Source organism: Sus scrofa, chromosome 16 (assembly GCF_000003025.6).
Source record: "Sus scrofa isolate TJ Tabasco breed Duroc chromosome 16, Sscrofa11.1, whole genome shotgun sequence".
In the NCBI taxonomy this organism is placed as follows: Eukaryota; Metazoa; Chordata; class Mammalia; order Artiodactyla; family Suidae; genus Sus; species Sus scrofa.
The window spans coordinates 73,371,976-73,390,732 of NC_010458.4; the positions used below are offsets into that span (position 1 = coordinate 73,371,976).

General features: G+C 41.4%; 1 long non-coding RNA gene across 2 annotated transcripts in view; it reads left to right on the forward strand.

Annotated features, from left to right (window-relative positions):
- The window catches only part of LOC110257319, a 45,054-nt gene that overhangs the window by 24,323 nt on the left and 1,974 nt on the right, over window positions 1-18,757 (forward strand). The window contains exon 3 of one of the 2 annotated variants that reach the window (XR_002339772.1): window positions 9,613-9,876. The exons of the other annotated variant lie outside the window; for it this stretch is intronic. This is a non-coding gene — a long non-coding RNA (uncharacterized LOC110257319). Of the gene's footprint in view, window positions 1-9,612; window positions 9,877-18,757 lie in introns of those variants that run through there. 2 annotated transcript variants of the gene reach the window in all.

The window sequence follows — 18,757 nt, forward strand, 5'->3', positions numbered from 1 at the left end:
TGTGCTAAATGGTAATCCACTTGCTCATTCTAAAAATAATGGGTTTTTTTTTTTGATAACATAGATGTAATAAAATAGCCAACCCCCACACATGCACACATAAACACTCACATTCATTCACTTTAGTGTAAATGCATAACCACATGATTTTAGTGCCATCGTTGCATTTATAATTTATTTGAATTCAATTTTAATAGTTACAGCATAACTAGTGAAGGCCAAGAAACACGATTCAAATTTCAGCAAAGAGAGGATAAACAGTCATGAAAGTTCCCATCACAGCTCAGCAGAAACAAATCTGACTAGCATCCATGAGGTTGCAGGTTTGATCCCTGGCCTCGCTCAGTGGGTTAAGGACTGGTGTTGCCATGAGCTGTGGTGTATGTCGCTGATGCAGCTAGGATCCAGCGTTGCTGTGGCTGTGGTGAAGGCCAGTGGCTACAGCTCCATTTGACCGCTAGCCTGGCAACCTCCATATGCTGTGAGTGCAGCCCTACAAAAAAAAAAAAAAAAAAAAAAATCATGAAAAACAAGAATCTTATGTTAATATGCAAAATGTTTTTTTTTAAGTTTTATATGAATTTCTATTAGGTCACAATGAATTTTACCAAAACAAAGTAAAACATAAGGAAATGAAGGGCAGTAGTGCCTAGAAACAAGCCTAGTCACAGCAAAGATTAAATAAGTACCATTTGGTTTTTTGCAATGTCTAGTTTTCTTTAACTTCTTATAGATAAACAGGGCCAGAGGGATAACACATTAGGAAAATCAATAAATGAAATTTCTTTATCAGAAGTGAAACTTATAATACATAATTCGAAACAAATAAGTAAACATAATAATATATTTATCAGCGGATTCGAACTCCCAGCCAGGTTGCGTAGCTTCCAGGACAGAACGGTCCATACAGATTGAGGGCAGAGAGCTCTCCTCCACCGTGTTCACGAATGCACTTCCAAGCCCCAGGACAACTCTTGGCATCTAACAGGCATGTGAGAAAAATTGAACTTAGTAGATTAATCAAGACACTGATTGGTGTAAGTATGAGGCAGTGTTGAGAGCAGAGTGCTGGCAATTAAGAGGTGGCGTTGCAGTCCAGGACTGACACTAGCCAACCATCTAACCTTCTAAATACATTGCGTTTTCTGGGACTAATTCTTTAAAAGTGGAAATAGATCAGATGCTCCCTGGGACACTTTTATTCTCTTACGGAATGAAATTAATGAGACAACCAGAAAATATGGCTAGAGGTGAACGGGGGCCACATACAGTCTTTGCCAGGGATGTAGTCACCTCCTCTGCTTAGTCCTACAGAGTTTGGTAGATGAGCAGCAGCATCACCAACGCTCAGAAGCTGTTCCTCAGCAGCTCCCATAAATGTCATCTATCCTCAAGTTCAATAAAATTAAAACAAACTCACCCAATGAGGAAAACAAAACTGCTTTCCCGCCTCTTTCCTGCTCTTTCCCAATGAAGCTACTCTAATCCATCACTAGACTAATAAAGGGTAATTTGTTAATTGATGAGAGCTTGGAGTCAGGACTTTTGACAGTAGAACTGTGAAAATAAAAATAATATTACGGATATACTGGGGCAGAAGGCTCTGCCTACTTGCTACATGCCAGAAAGCCCCATGCTTATAGCGGAGTGTTTTTTCTTCTTTTCTTTTCTTTTTTTTATTCCCTCCCCCCTGCCTCCCCCTTCCTTCTTCCTTCCTTTCCTCCTTTCTTCTCTCTTCTTTCTTTGGCTGAAGTTTCAGGGAAGGAGTTGCCCTCTGTGCATGGCCTTTTCTCTTGCTTATGCGTTCATATTGTCTTTTTCTTTGTATGTCCAATAATTTGGTTGGAATCTAGGGTCTTATGATGGAGCATTGATTAAAAACTATGGATCCCGGAGTTCCTGCTTCAGTGGGGTGGGTTAAGAATCCAACCACAGTGGCTCAGGTCGTTGCGAAGGCACAGGTTTGATTCCCTGCCAGCACAGTGAGTTCAAGGATCTGGCATTGCCACAGCTGGCATAAGTCACAGCTGTGGCTCAGATTCCTCCCATGGCCTGAAAACGTATACATGCCATAAGTGCAGCCATAAAACAAACAAACGAACAAACACTATAGATTCTTATATGTTCCTGCTAAAAGGATTGATTGAGTTTTTCATTTTGACTAAACTCAGATTCCTCAGCCTGTCTCCCTAGAAATGAGTTCTATTCTATTCTAGCCTCAGCCAAACTTGGCTGAGTTCCCATGTAGATCTACATAGGGGCAGTTCTGGAGGCAGCCAGAGAGGCAGGTAGTTTATACCTATGACGTGGGCTCTTCCACCGTAGCTTCCCCGTGTCAGGATTTCCATGGGCTTCTCTGCTGTGGCTTCCCTGCTGTGGCTTCTCTGCTGTGGCTTCCCTGCTGTGGCTTCCCTGTGTCAAGCTCTCCTTTCTCTTTTTCAGGCTTCCGTGTTCACTTTGAACACTGTCCTTTCATTTCGCAAGCCACTAAAGCTCTGTCTGGGTTTTAACACCAAGCACATCCCTAAGTGAAGTCTGGCCTTAGTTGAAATCTGTAAAAAATGGGAACTCTTTAAAGAGTCCTCTTCTCTTTATTTGCATTTCACCTCACTTCCTCGGAGTCTCTTCAATGTTTGCCATTCACAAGCAAATCAACTGAGCTAGGAACTGAAGCCATCAATTTTCCTACATGTCAACAATGTATGCATGGCGGCACTTCTTTTCTGCTTTGTTTTTTGCTTTTTAGGGCCACACCCAAGGCATAGGGTCACAGCCACAGCAACTCAAGATCCGAGCCACATCTGTGACCTACACCACAGCCACAGAAACAACTCAGGGTCCAAGCCGAGTCTTCAACCTACACCACAGCTCACGCCAACACCAGATCCTCAACCCACTGAACAAGGCCAGGGATGGAACTCCCAACCTCATGGTTTCTAGTCAGATTCATTTCCACTGAGCCACGTTGGAAACTCTAAACTTCTTTTTTATCTCAGAGATTTTTAAAAATTACCACTTTTCTGCCACGATGCTGTTCACTTTATCTCTTAACTCTTTGTACCCTCCACTCATATGTTTAAAAGGGGAAAACTTGGAAGTAGAGATGAGTTGAAGCTGGCCAGAGGTAAGGTACAGACTGAGGGTCACATCTTTTCATCCAAACTGGGTCACTTTTGAGGGTTAAGAGATACTATTAATAACAGCACCAAGACAACCTGTGTCAAATGGCAACATCTTTGGCAATTGTATTGGTTAGGTTCATTTCTAGCTCAGTTTTCCAGAGCTGCCATAACAAAGTCCCACAAGTTGAGGGACTTTAAAACAACAGAAATGTATTGTCTCAAAGTTATGGAGGCTAGAAGTCTTGAATTCAAGGTGTTGGCCTGGACTGTTTTCTCTGAAACCTGCAGGAAAATCCTTCTTTGCCTTTTCCTGGCTATTGGTGGTTTTCTAGGAATCCTTGCGTGCGTCACTGCAATGCTCCAGCTCCACACAGCCTGGCACCTGCTTCTCTGCTGTCACGTGGACATTTCTGCGGCAATCATACCTCTTTCTCGGTCTCCTTTGTACATTTACAGTAGAAAATGGGTGTGACTCTTGTGAATCCAAGGTCAACCCTCTGTTTTGCTGATGTAATTATAGACACCCAAACACCCCTAAAGTACACAGGTAAAAGGTTATTCCTTCCCAAAGAGGGCTGCTGGGGGGCAGTCACAGCACGACCGTTGAAGTGCCCTGGGGATCCTGGCTCATCCCAATGGCAGGCTTACCTTTGCCTTGTCCTTGAATATTTTCCAACACCAGTCAATATAATTCCCAGTTATTTTTAATTCATCACCAGCATATTTCACAATTTAAACAAAGATGAAGCATAGACACGCAGAAGCTTATCTCTCTCAGTACACAAGCTGCCAAAAAGATTCGAATGCTCAAGGACTTTGCTTAAGCTGGATATCCATTTTGGCATTCTTCATTTTTCCCCTGTAACAACTGAAATTTGTTCATGTCAGATAAGAACGAAAGACTTTAACCTCCGAAAAACTTAGAATTCTGTAAGAGCTCTGGCATTCCAAAAATGCATCTAATTAGAATATTAACACGGTCCAGTTTTCATTCCACTGCTGCTCAGTATGAGAGCCCTCAGTGTAACAGTATAATGGTTTTACTTCATTCCAATGGTCTTCCTTTTCATTCCTGTGAAAACATCCATTCCTAACTCGCTTATTCAAAACATTCACAAATGGACCTCAAAGGCCGAATCGTCCTTCCTGATTGTGCTTTGAGCAGTTTTAACCGAGCACTTTTCTCACTTCCTTTTATTTATTTATAGTGTCAGAAATAGGATCACAAAACCTTGTCTACAAGTCTGTCTTGAGTGGGAGGGCTTTTCTTCGGTCAGCATACACTGTGTTATAAAAGTGAGTTTGAATGCCTGGGGTAGCGTGTGTGTGTGTGTGTGTGTGTGTGTGTGTGTGTGTGAGAGAGAGAGAGAGAGAGAGAGACAGAGAAAGAGAGAGAGAGAGAGAGACTGTTTATGTGTAGATACAGGCATCTTCATTCTTGCTTTTTTTTTTTTTTTTTCTTTTTTCTTTTTGGGCTGCACCTGCAGCATATGGAGGTTCCCAGGCTAGCTGCAGCCACTAGCCTACACCACAGCCACAGCAATGCAGGATCTGAGCCAAGTCTTCGACCTACACCACAGCTCACAGCAACGCCAGATCCTTGACCCACTGAGTGAGGCCAGGGATCTTACCCGCAACCTCACAATTCCTAGTTGGATTCGTTTCCACTGCGCCACCGCGGGAACTCCCATTCTTGTATTTTTATATAGGTATTTATTTGAGGCAGCCTTGATTATAGCATTATATAAAATCCATGTATTCAACATCATATTGCTCATGTATACTCTACAAGCTGTCCACCGCCCAAATTTGATTTTCCATCTGTCACCACACGGTTGATTTCTTTTGCCCATTTCATCCTTCCCCCACCCTTCCCCCTCTGGTAACCACTACTCTGTTCTCTGTACATATTGGTTTGTTTCTGTTTGGCTTCTTCCTTTATTTCGGTTCTGTGTTTTTTATATTACACATAAAAGTGAAATCATATGGCACTTGTCTCTCTCCCTCTGACTTAGTTTACTTAGTGTGATGTCCTCAAGGCCCATTCACTCTGGAGCAAATGGCAAGATTTAATGGCTTTTCATAGCCAAGGACTAGCCCATTAAATATCTATCTATCTCTATCTATCTATCTATCTATCTAGATATCTATCTATACACACACACACATGCACCACATCTTTTTTTTTTTCTTTTTCTTTTTTTGTCTTTTCCAGGGCCACTCCCATGGCATATGGAGGTTCCCAGGCGAGGGGTCTAATCAGAGCTGTAGCCACCGGCCTACACCACAGCCACAGCAATGCCAGATCTGAGCCACATCTGCGGCCTACACCACAGCTCGTGGAAACACAGGATCCTTAACCCACTGAGCAAGGTCAGGGATCAAACCCGCAACCTCATGGTTCCTAGTCGGATTCATTTACCACTGAGCCACAATGGGAACTCCCCACCACATCTTTTTAATTCCAGATATAAGCCCATGCATATATGGAAATTAATTTATAACCGAAAGAGTAAAGAACGGTCAATGGAAAAAAGAAGAGCCTCTTCAACAAATGGTGTTGGGAAAACTGGACAGCTACATGCAAAAAAATGAAACTAGACCGCTAATCACACGATGCATAAAAACTGACTCAAAATGGATTGAAGATTCAAATGTAAGACTTGAAGCCATAAAACTCCTAGATGATAACAAAGGCAGTACATTCTCTGACGTCAGTCTTAGAAATACCTTTCTAGGTATGTCTCCTCAGGCAAGGGAAATCAAAAGAAAAATAAATAAAATGGGATTACATCAAACTAAAAAGCTTCTGCTCAGCAAAGGAAAACTATCAACAAAACAAAAGATGAAAATCATGGACATGGAGAACAGACTTGTGGTTCCCAAGGAGCGGGAAGAGTAGGAGGGAGTGGGAATTTGGGGTTCATAGACGCAAACTAGAACCTTTGGAATGGATAAGCAATGGGATCCTGCTGTGTAGCACTGGGAACTCTGTCTGGTCACTTGTGATGTTGCATGATAATGTGAGAAAAAAGAATGTATACATGTACGTGTGACTGGATCACTTTGCTGTGAAGCAGAAAATTGACAGAACCATGTCAATCACCTATAATGGAAAAAATAAAAATTATTATTTAAAAAAAAAAGGACAGCTTACCAAATGAGATGATTTGCAAATCTATCTTACACTCAGAGAACTCACACATTCAGTTTCCCTGCCTGGCCTTGTGGACATTTAGTTCAGACACCGGCTACACAAGTTGATTTAAACATCTTGAGAGAAGGATGCTCTCAGAGGGAGGATTTTCTGCACGAGTCAAGCCTCCAAAGGAGGTGGCATTAGTGACCTTGCTTTCAAGATCGTCTCAATGTTTAAATCCCGGGTGATAAGCATGGGGATTGGGAGTGAGGTGCACAGGAGCGCAGAGCTTGGCTCAAAGCCTTCGCCACTCACTGGGTGTAATTTTTTTTAACTCCTTGATCACTGTGTGTATTTGGACATTTTACTTGAACTGCTGAAGACTCAGATCCTTCTTCTGCAAATCAGAAACTGTGAGGACATCATTACTGAGGTTCCGTTGCATGTGGAAGGGCATATAGATAACAGTATTCCTTCAATATTATCACGAATAATAAAAATAACCATATTATTGGACTATCGGATTAAATATTCGATGAGGTAAAATGACTAAGGGATTACGGCCTTGGTAGGCGAAGTTCCAAGAGGGTTATAGGACTATGACGCCATGCGTAATTTTATTCCCGTCATATTGAGAGCCTCTCTTGAAGTTTGCCTTTTTGGCCCCGTGTGGGTTTTCTTAGTGAAAAGTTGATGGGATGATGGCTGGTTACATCCCTTGCTTACTGGCTTGCCGTGCTGGCTAACCTTACAGTGAATTTGTGTTTCTCTCCTAAAAGCTAAGGACCACGCTCCCTAAGTTTCTGCCTGAGAGAGAGCCACGGGAGGGCAGAATGACTTTTGCAGCTGACGGGCCCTGTCTGGAGCCTCCCCCCTGATCTTTCAGGCTTGTCATAATAGCTGGAGTTCATTGGCCTGGTCTTCCTGAATAAATTCCTCCCACAGCTCCATGGATGTCTCCACAGTGTCTCATAGGATGGTGAAAGCCTGTAGGAATTGATTGTTTGGCAATCATTCCAGTATTTTTATGTGTTGACTGTCTATGCCCAGACTTCTTGAAGGTTTTCCTTTTAGCCATTTTTTTTTTAATGAGAAAAAAAAAAGACTATTTTTTCTATGCTTGAGCAATCTCATGGACCCCACATGCCTTTCCAAAAGTAATCAACAGAGACGCCATGACTGTGTCTTTGGCCACCATTGCTGAGAGTCACAAATACAAATTCACTTGGGGCTCACTGAGATTCCTCAAGTGTCATAGGCAAATCAGACCCTGATACACCCATTCCGATGCCTCTCCAGGTGTGACTCTGTCCATTCTGAACGCGGTCGTGTTCATTCACCTGTGTCAATCTGTATGACCCCTGACCAGCCACAGGACTCCCTACCTTGGGGAAGAAGGTCAAAGACAAATTTCATTATCCTTTAATCTCATATACCAACCTTTTCTACATCTTGAAGCCAGGAGAAAAATGAGAGAAAACAAAACAAAACATCACCGAATGTGCTTTTTTTTTTTTTTTTTTTTTTTTTGTCTTTTTGTCGTTTTTTTTTTTTTTTTTTTTTTTTTGTTGTTGTTGTTGCTATTTCTTGGGCCACTCCCGCGGCATATGGAGTTTCCCAGGCTAGGGGTCGAATCGGAGCTGTAGCCACCGGCCTACGCCAGAGCCACAGCAACGCGGGATCCGAGCCACGTCTGCAACCTACACCACAGCTCACGGCAACGCTGGATCGTTAACCCACTGAGCAAGGGCAGGGATCGAACCCGCAACCTCATGGTTCCAGTTGGATTCGTTAACCACTGCGCCACGACGGGAACTCCGAATGTGCTTTTAATAGCTGAGTGTTGATGTAAGGTTGATAATTTCACCAGTAATTTAGTTAAATGGTGCCTAACCGTCTGGCCCAGCACTAGGTAGAAATGAGAAGCAAACGGCCTGTAACTGGGCTATTGCTTTTGGCTGTGGGAGGTGCTGAGTGCCCGCAGAGGGAAGCTATTCAGGGGAGAAGATAAAGTCCTCCCAGAAAAGAGGCTGGGACACGAGGTGAAACACCTGAAATGATTAAGAGGAATCTAAGCGTTCCCTTCTTTAGATTTAGCATTCTGGGACAAATGCATAATAATCTTTGAAAATTAGTCAAGGAATAAAGGAACGCCACATCTCTTTCTAGATGGGTGAATTCCCTTGTCCTCAACTTCCATTAGTAAGTTACTTTCTGAAGAATAAGTCTGGCTATGTGCCTATGGGCCACAGACTAGGTCTATCGTATAATCGGGAGATTTTCTTGTCAACGAGAAGCATGACCAGTGAGTTCCAGAAGTTATAGTTTTATTTTATTTTTTTATTTTAAATGATTTTTATTTTTTTCCTGAAATGGATACTTTAAGAGAAGCAGTTGGTTGTGTTTCAAAGTGATTGCATGAGAGAACACACCAAGAAAGCGGAGATCATTTTCATCGAGGGATGGGAACGAGGGAGGGGGCTTCCCAGGGAGCTAAGGGGGAAGGAAAGCCCTCCCCTCAGGGTGCCATTGTCACAGCGGTGGGTGGGCGGGGCTAGAAATGCCATCTGACCCATCCCGCCAGGACCTCTTTGTGGAAGAAAGATTACATGTATTAGCAGAGATGGAAGCTCCCTTCATTTTCCCAAGACAAAACAATTTAACTCTTCTTCCAAGACTCCTAATTTGTTTTGCATTGGCAAAGCGCTCCAACCTGAGATGGGATGACGAGAAAGTGAGCCGGTTCCTTTTCTACATAAAAAGAGTACAAATCTGGGAATTCCTGTTGTGGCTCGGCAGGTTAAGAATCCGACTAGTATCCATGAGGATCTGGGTTCAATCCCTTGCCTTGCTCTGTGAGTTGAGGATCCAGAGTTGTTGTGAGCTGCAGCATAGGTTACAGGTGCGCCTTGGATCCCACGTTGCTGTGGCTGTGGTGTAGACTGGCAGCTGCAGCTCCAATTCAACCCCTAGCCTGGGAACTTCCATACACTGCAGGCGTGGCCACAAAAAGCAAAAATAAAGTAAAATAAAAGATTACAAACCTGTTTTTCTAAATCATGACTTCACAATTACATAGGCAGACTCTGGCAGGGACAGTTCTCTCATGGCTAGAAACTATGTGTTTCTATATTTGCGGGTTTTTTTGTTTTTGTTTTTGTTTTTGTTTTTGCCACACCATGGCATGTGGAAGTTCCTGAGCCAAGGATCAAACCTGCAGCCACAGCAGCACCCTGAGTGGCTGCAGTGACAATGCCAGATCCTTAACTACTGCAGCACAGGGGAACTCCAGGGCACGTTTTATTTTATGTGATAGCTGTGCTTCACTTGTTCTTTTTCCTTCCACGCTAGGGATGGCTCACATATGCTGAAAGGAGAACCCCTCAGAGAAACGTGTACAGCTGCTTATCCAGTTGGCAACTGGGGAAGAAGAGATGCTTATTAAGTGTAGTTGAAAAGATTCTCTCCAAATAGAAACCCAACACAAACTAGCTTAACATAAAATGAGAATTTAATGGCTCCCAGGGCCAAAAATCTAGTTCTTGCATGTCTGGATCAGGGGGTTCTAACCTGATTAGCTGGTACCTCTATCTCTCCATTTTTCCCTCTCCCTGCTTTCTGGTTGGGTCCATACACACATTTGCATTCGCGCGCACACACACACACGAATACATCCATAAATAGTGGTTCTATTTCTCTGAAGAACGCTGAATAATACAATGCTGTAGACAAGAGGATCTGAATCAGCAGATCTGCCTGGTCCATGGTACACATGTGTAAAACGAGGCTAATATTCTTACTTGAAAGGCTTTTACAAGGGTTAGGTAAAACACTGCAGATAAAGAACCCAACACAGCCCCTGCCACAGGATCAATTTAAAAAAAAAATCTAACTTCATTCCTGCATGTGTCAGAGAAAGTTTGTGTTTGTAATAAACATCACTAGCCTCCCTGGGGTGGCCAGTGTCCTGGGGGAAAGTAGACATTGTTCTGATTACAGGACTTGAGGAAATGAACTTTCTTGGAATGAAAAGGGCATCCAAGGAGATAATGGCAGGATGGCTGAAGCGCAGTGCTGGAGTGGGGCTTCGCCATGGTTTTTTCAAGTCACTTCCCTTCCTGTTGCAGCCTGCCCCTTCTCTCTCGGTTCACCCCTCCCCCTGCCATCCTCCAACCCACCTTCTCTAGTCCCACGACACCCAGTGAACAGGTTCCAGCATCACCAGCCGTAGTAGCAGAGCCTTTCTCAGGGGCTCATCTGATGCTCCCATGAGCACATCCACACTCCGCCAGCCAGTGTTAATAACAATTCACGTCTGGATCCATCACAGCTCCCTCTTCTCAGGCCACAATGTTACAAGTTCTACACATCTCTGTCTCATGTCCAGTGTTAATTTTTTTTTTTTTTTGCTTTTTTAGGGCTGCCCCTGTGGCATATGGAAGTTCCCAGCTAGGGGTGGAATTGGAGCTGCAGCTGCCAGCCACAGCCACAGCCACAGCAACACCAGATCTGAGTGGTGTCAGCGACCTACACCACAGCTCACGTCAATGCCAGATCCTTAACCCACTGAGCAAGGCCAGGATTGAGCCCACATCCTCATGGATACCTGTTGGGTTCGTTACTGCTGAGCCACAATGGGAAGTCCTGAGTGTTAATTATTATACCTAAAATGACTGTATAACAACCATACCCTAACCACAGTGGAAACTGTAGAAAACACTGTAATTGGTCTACACACATTCATTACCCCTCTTCTTCTATTTCTAAGCATACCTCCATATGGTTTGGGCAGCCAAGTGTGCAGCTAAAAATCATTCCTCTAGCTAGTGGTGACCTTGTGACATAATTCTGTCCAATAAGCAAGAATCTAAACTTGGAAGCGGGATTTCTGAGGAAGCTCCCCTTTTCTTTCTTTCTTTTTTTTTTTTTTTTAATAAGAGTTTCTTTCTCAGCTGGCACATTCCCCCTTGGCCTCATGCTTTTGTGCTACCTGGAATACAAGGGTGATGCCTAGAGGCGCAGCAACCATTCTGTGAACATGAGGATAAAAGTCAGACATTAAGGGTCACAGGACAAGAAGGTAGGAGGGACTTGGTTCCAAAGACAACCTTCCATCCAGAACGTACACCTCCACCCTTCAGGTGCCAGTAGAGAAAATGTGCGTGGTTTCTTTTCTTTATTCAATTTTACATGACTTGCTGCAGAAGAAAACTGAAACACGTTACAAATATTATGAGGAAAGGAAAATTCATCAACTAAAAGTAACCACAGGCACTTGTTAGATGATAAAACAGGAAGAAACACAGAGCCAGACAAACATAAGCTGCTCACCATCTGCTTATTTTTCCTTTGACTCACCCCAATTACATGTAACTTTTCATATTTCACACAAACACGCACATGCAGATATTTATCTTACTTTAAACTGATACAATATTCTCAACATGTTTTACTGGTTATTAGGATGACAAGTTTGATAAAAAAAGAAAGCGTTATTGGAAGAAAATACTAAACTTTTCTCCAAAAATAAAAAAAAAAACAATTGGGGTGCCCAAAGTAAGAAGAACTAGCTTTCTTAGCAGTTAACTTTATCGTCAAATGACTGGACTGAGTGATTTTTCTATTTTGTCATCTTAATGGAAAATTACAAAGATCAGTGAGCATCGATAATTGGGGCATGAAATGAAGGCCATTTTTACCTGAATTATCCATTTTGGCAGATATCATCTTTGACAGTAACTGCATGACTATAAAATTTCTTCCTCAATTTGATCTAGATAATCAGACTTCATGAGAAGTTGGGATGAATTGATCTGTATGAATGTAAACGGTTATAAATGTTTAATAGCTTAACTCATCAACCAAACCTTTTCATCAGTGTCCTGCGTGCTCCTGTCACACAGGAACAAATCAGAGTGGCGTCTGTATTCGAATGAGTTAAGCAAACGTTACCATCCTCCACGCGACACTAATCAGACATGAATATTCTTTCACTGTTTGGCTTTTCCTTTTTATTATACTCGCCTCCTTTCCTCTAAGAATCATGTGTTGGGATGCAGGGGATAGAATGCAGGGTTACAACGTGGCAAATTCATTTCTCTCCTTTTTTTCCTTTGGAACTGCAAACCCAGACCAATGTTTGGGGAACTTTGAAGAAATATTGCATACCCCTCCCCACAAACTGCAGGTGGCATTTGCCTCACTAAAATGAGCCATCTTGGGAGGATAATAATCCTAAATAGAAGCTTAGATTTCCTTGCTTGTAGGGGGTTTCCTCTTTATGTTGTCTGGTATGGAAAGGAATTTCAGAGAGAAGGTACGTCTGTGACTTCTGCTTCTCCAAGATGCATCCTTCCTCCTGACACAGACAGGACTCAGTGAAAGCACACAGTCCCAGGAAACCTCTTTCTCTCCAAGAGTCTCAGAGACCCTGTGGGTGGGAGCCCAGCATGGGGAATGGGGGACCCATACAAAGGGTGCATTTATTTGTAATTGGGAAAGTGGTGAGCCCGGGGGTCAGTCAGGCCAGGGCCACAAGTGGCTGAGCAAACACTGAGCCACGGACTCTGTGGGAAGGTGGATCTTTGGGTCCAAGGGTGGACAAGAGGGAATCCAACTGCCAGCAGGTGGGTCCAGCCCAGCTTTAGTAGGAGCTCCAGTTGAGATGAGGAGGCAGCCCTATTACTGTCCATATAGCCCCAAATCTGGATCTACCACGATGCCAATACTTTATTAATGACAGTTTTGTGATTTTGCTATCACACACTGGCTAATTTTATTTTGCATATATACAGATTTTATTCTATATACATGCACGTAGACAGTGTATAATTTGGTTGTATTTTATGGGTTAAAAAAAACGTATTTAAAAGCATCGTATCATATTAGATATGAGAGTTTACAAACCGTCAGGAAGTAGACATAATAATAAGAAAATGGGCCAAAAATAAACATGCAAATGCCCAAATATACAAAAGGCCAAAAGTCATATGGAAAAAGATTCCAGTCGTACTTGAATTCAAAAATATAAAATACAGTTTCTCACTCACCACGCTGGCCAAAACAAAGAAAAAAAGGTTGAAACTATCCCAGTGTCATCAGATCCAGCCCTTCCATGCACTTCTGGTAGAATTGCAAACTGACACACCATTCTGAGAGATAATAGTCAAATTGTTTTGAAAGCCTTATCAAGATGCTTGGCACTTAACTCATCTGTAAAATAGCAGAATTCCATCAGGAGTAGCTGGTGAGCCCGGAAGGTGAAGTTTACTCCCATTTCAGTGGTGCTGCTTGCTAGGATTCTGTCTCCAACAACGCCGTGGTGCTGGGAAAGAAGGAACGTGTGGTGGTGGGGAGAGGGGAGGTATGACACATCCACAGCTCCCAGGAGTCACTAGCGTCTTACCTGCAGCGGTGTGAACTGCATGATGGGAGAAATGGGGGCGGTGATTCTGTTGGAGAGAAGAGAAGAGAAGAGCATGTAGCAAATCTTTAAGTTTTTGGTGGGAAATGAGACGTATGTGGGTAACTGTAGGAATATATAGGGCCAAGGTTTTTTTTTGCTTTTTTTTTTGTTTTTTGGTTTTTTTGGATACGGGATTCTTGAACAATTGAAAATGCTGCCGAGGGTATTGAAGATAAGGCTGACTGCAGAGCAGAAAGAAGATAGTTGCTATATCAGACAGAGCTGCTGCGACTTGAGGAGGAGGCTGTTCGGATGAGTCCATGGGTATCTGGAGAGAAGCTTGGCTTAATGCAGGAGCACCTGCTCCCCAGGACAGAAGGGGAGGAAGACATGACGAATACAGGTGAAAGCCATTCTGTGTGGAAATGGTGATAACAAATCTTTTTTTTTTTTTTTTTTTTTTTTTTTTTTTTTTGGCTTTTTGCCTTTCTGGGGCCGCTCCTGCGGCATATGGAGGTTCCCAGGCTAGGGGTCTAATTAGAGCTGTAGCTGCCAGACTACACCAGAGCCACAGCAACGTGGGATCCGAGCCTCATCTGCAACCTACACCACAGCTCACGGTAACGCCGGATCCTTAACCCACGGAGCAAGGCCAGGGATCGAACCCACAACCTCATGGTTCCTAGTCGGATTCGTTAACCACTGCGCCATGACGGGAACTCCGTGATAACAAATCTGATGTGCATCAGGCAGCGGTTAAATTCCCAGAGATGAGAAAGAAGAGTTGCTGTCGATGCAGAGTTTTAGGAGAATCGGAAATAGTTGAGACAACCCACAGAGAAGGGACACGTGAGTTGGTTGTAGTTTAGAGCACAACTGGATTGGATAGGAATACGTTCTCTGTCCACTCTGGGATGTTTATTTTAATCTAAAGATAATGTCTCCTACATGTTTGATGTCTTGATTCTAAAATAAAGCATTTATTTAAGTTCACAGAGTTTTTGTGGTGATTTTGAATGAAGGTAGAAAATACCTTTGAATACCAGGTAGCATCTATGTAACTAGTTATACTTTTCCCCCTATGCTCTTTTCATAAGACTCTGGTAAAGTTTGATGTCTGACTCACAAAGCCCAGGAGTTTCATAAGACAAATAGATAAGAGACCAAAAAAATGAACAAAAGCGTGAAGGCACAAGGATATTGCTCAATCCCTACTTTTGATTTGGAGGAAAAGCTTTTCAATCATTTTTATTCCACATCTTTCCATACTAAAAATAGCAGAGAGAAAGACGATCAAAAGAATAAAGAAAAGCTAACTTTATGAAAGTATTACTCATAATATCCTCCAGAGAAGTACTAGAACTTGGATGTATTCTCTATGTTATATCCAAAAAAAAAAATTCTCAATAGATTGATTGATCTCTTAATACAGTTGCTAATGAGCTCGTTTCAACCAAATCTGACACTTTGGATAATGTTGCAGGGAAGGTAAACTTTAAGTGAATAAGGCCAGGATGGTTGTAAATATAAAAGTAATACTACTGTAATTTATAGACTAATTTTAGGCATTTTATTGAATATAACTCAATGTATTCTAACTCAACTTCTCTATAAACACAGCTCCAGGCCAGTCAAGTGGGAGGCTTCCTCTACAGGCTCCAGCTTATTCAATCCCACATAGTCCTCATGCTGCCTTTCCATCCTCTTTTCATTCCCTCCAGCACCTCAGTAAAAAGAAACACGTCAACACTGAGAAAAGATAGGCAAACTTTCAGGAGTTAGCAAAAACATATATTTTAGATCAATCAGTTTCCAGCCTGGCACAAATACTGGTGTCTTTTGGAAAAAAAGCATCATGTATTATCACCCCGAGAGTCAGAGGCCACAGATTATCATTACTTGCTTGTTTTTAAAATTTATTTATTCATTGTGACACAACAGTGGGAGGTAAAACATGTATACATGTATGTGTAACTTGGTCCCCATGCTGTACAGTGGGAAAAAAAAATAGAAAAGGAAAAAAACTAACACCCCCCCGAAAAACCCAGAATTCTGACCTTTGAATAAATCCCTTCAGTGATTTAAAAAAATATTTATTAAAGTATTGTTGATTTACAATGTCTGCCAGTGTCTGCTGTACGAAAAACTGACCCAGTTATTCATACATACATTCCCTTTCTTATATTGTCATCCATCAAGGTCTATCCCAAGAGACTGGATATACATAGTTCCTTGTGCTATACAGCAGGACCTCATGGCTTATCCACTCTAAATGTTTCCATCCACCAACATCAAACTCCCTGTCAATCCCATTCTCTGCCCTCCTCCACTCTGGCAAGCATAAGTCTGTCCTCTATGTCTGTGAGTTTGTTTCTGTCTTGTAAATAGGTTCATTTGTACCACCTTTTAGATGCCACATGTAAGTGATATCATATGGTATTTGTCTTTCTTTTTCCGACTTACTTCACTTAGTATGAGAATCTCTAGTTGTATCCATGTTGCTGCAAAGGGCATTATTTCATTCTCTCTTACAGATGAGAAGTATTCCATTGTATGTCTTCTTAATCTATTCATCTGTCGATGGACATTTTGGTTGTTTCCATGTCTTGGCTGTTGTGAATAGTGCTGCAATGCACATAGGGGTGCATGGAACTTTCAATTTATAGTTTTATCCATATATATACCCAGCATTGGGATTGCTGGATCATTTGGTAGTTTTCTGAGGAACCTCCATACTGTTCTCCACAGCGGTTGTACCAATTTACATTCCCCCCAACAGTGTAGGAAAGTTCCTTTTTCTCCACACCTTCTCCAGTATTTGTTATTTGTAGATTTTTTGAAGGATGGCCATTCTGATCAGTGTGAGGTGGTACCTCATTGTAGTTTTGATTTGCATTTCTCTAGTAATTAGGGATGTTTTAAAGACGTCTTTCCTTCTTTCTTTTCTATCAAAGGTTACCATTTGTAAACAATGGTGCAGAAATCATAGATGTTGAACCTAATGAATTATCACAGAGTGAAGCCTCCCGTGTAAACAGAGCGTTTCCAGCACACCGGAGATTCTCCTTTGCCCTTCCCTAGCACCGCTCTTTTCTGTTCCCTGAGGTGGAAGACACTATCTTCAAGTGGCATCGCTAAGCTTTAGTGATTTTGAAAAATTCAAAAGGAAACTCGTGAACTATGTATTCTGCTGTGCTTTGCTTCATCCATATTGTTGTGTGTCCATTCTTGTCACTCTATAGTTTTCCACTGTATGAATGACCCATACTTTGTTGAGAGAGTCTACTGTTGATGACCATTTGAGTTGCTTCTCCATTTCCTTTTTCTATTACAGATAATGCTGTAATATTCTTACAGCATTAACATTCTTATACATGTCTCTTGGTGCATGAATGTACACATTCTATTGGGTCTAAGTCTAGGTCAAACTTGTCCGGTGATATGCATGCATCTTGTCAGGATTTTTCTCTAGTCAATCTTAAGCAGACACTATAGAGCAAGGTTCTCAATCTCAGCATTGTTGACATTTTGAGCTGAAACATTCTTTGTTTTGGGGGACGGGGTTGCAATGTACAATGCTTAGCAGTATCCCTGGCCTCTATACAATACATACTGGTCACATCCCCACTCTCCCCAGTTGAGACTACCACAGAGGTCCACAGAAACTTCTGTCTTCTGAAAGGCAAGTCACGCCTGGTTGTGGAGGGGGTACAGCTGGAGCATGTACAACCTGAATCCATGCTTTCTACTTTGACTACTTCAAGGAGCTTAGAACACTTTACTTCTGTATTCTTTTCTTTCATACTTTGTGCTAGTGTTGCCATATATTTTATTATTTTAGATATTTAAAACTCAGTAAAACACTTTAGTTGTCTGCAAAAGTCAATGTCCATTTAGACCCCCCCCCCCCACATATTTCTTTCTCTTGCTCTTAATTCTGCCTTGTAACTTTGCGTTCCCTTTTGGGATCATTTTATTCAGTGTGGAGGTTACAGATTCCACCAATTTTTGTTTGTCTGAAAATATCTTTATTTTGCCTTTTAAAAAGTAATGCTGTTTTAGGTAGGTATAGAATTCTTCTTTGACTTTTATTTCTGTTCTAACACGTTGATGATTTTATTATCACTTCATCTAGTCTGCACTGTTTCAGTTGAGAAGTTCTGTCAAACTTTTTTTCCTCATTGATGTTTCTATGCCCTGCCCACTATTCTTTTGATTTTGTTTGTCCTAAAATTAAAAAAATTTTACTCCAATGGGTATGTTTCTCTTCATAGTCTTTTTAGTTCTTTCTGTACATTGTTCATTAGCTTTTGAAAGTTCTTGTCATTTATTTTTTTCTATATAGATTTTCTTCATTCTTTTTCTTTTCTACTTCTGAAACTCCCCTTAAACATATGTAACATCTTTTTCATCATGAAATGGTTCTCTCTTATGCTCTTAAATATATTTTCCCTCAATTTTAATGTTTTCTTTAACTTGTTTTTCACCTTAATAATTCAATAGCCTATTGTCAAACAGTCTATTATGCTTTTAATTATATTTTTCGCATATTTAATTTTATATTTTCCATTAGATTCACTTTTATGGTTTCAATTTTTTTATTGATAACCTCCATTTGCCATCTAATTTCTTGATCATATTATTAGTATGTGTGTTTATATAATTTAAAGTTTGTGTCTAATAGCATTAATTAAAATGTCTAGATTTCTCTTGCATCTTTGTCAGCTTTCTGTTTGTTTTCTTTGTTTTCTATTATTTCATTCTGCCTCCTGGTGTGTTAAGTAATTTAATACCACACATATATTTTGAAACATTGTAAGGATAATTGATCACTCTTAGAGAAGATCTATTTTCACTTTTGACAAGCAGGTAATTCATCATTAAGTACCAACTGCCCCTTGAGATTTTGTGAATTAAAAATTCAGAACCCAGTGACTTGGAATCCAACCATAAATTAAAACTGATCAGGGATTGATTAGAGGCTGAACTTTATTCTTCTTAACAGGTTGATTCATTTCAGTTTATTCTTACAGTATGTAGCCCTTCAGAATTGCTTCTGAATGCCTCTCTTGCTGAGACCTGAAATCCATT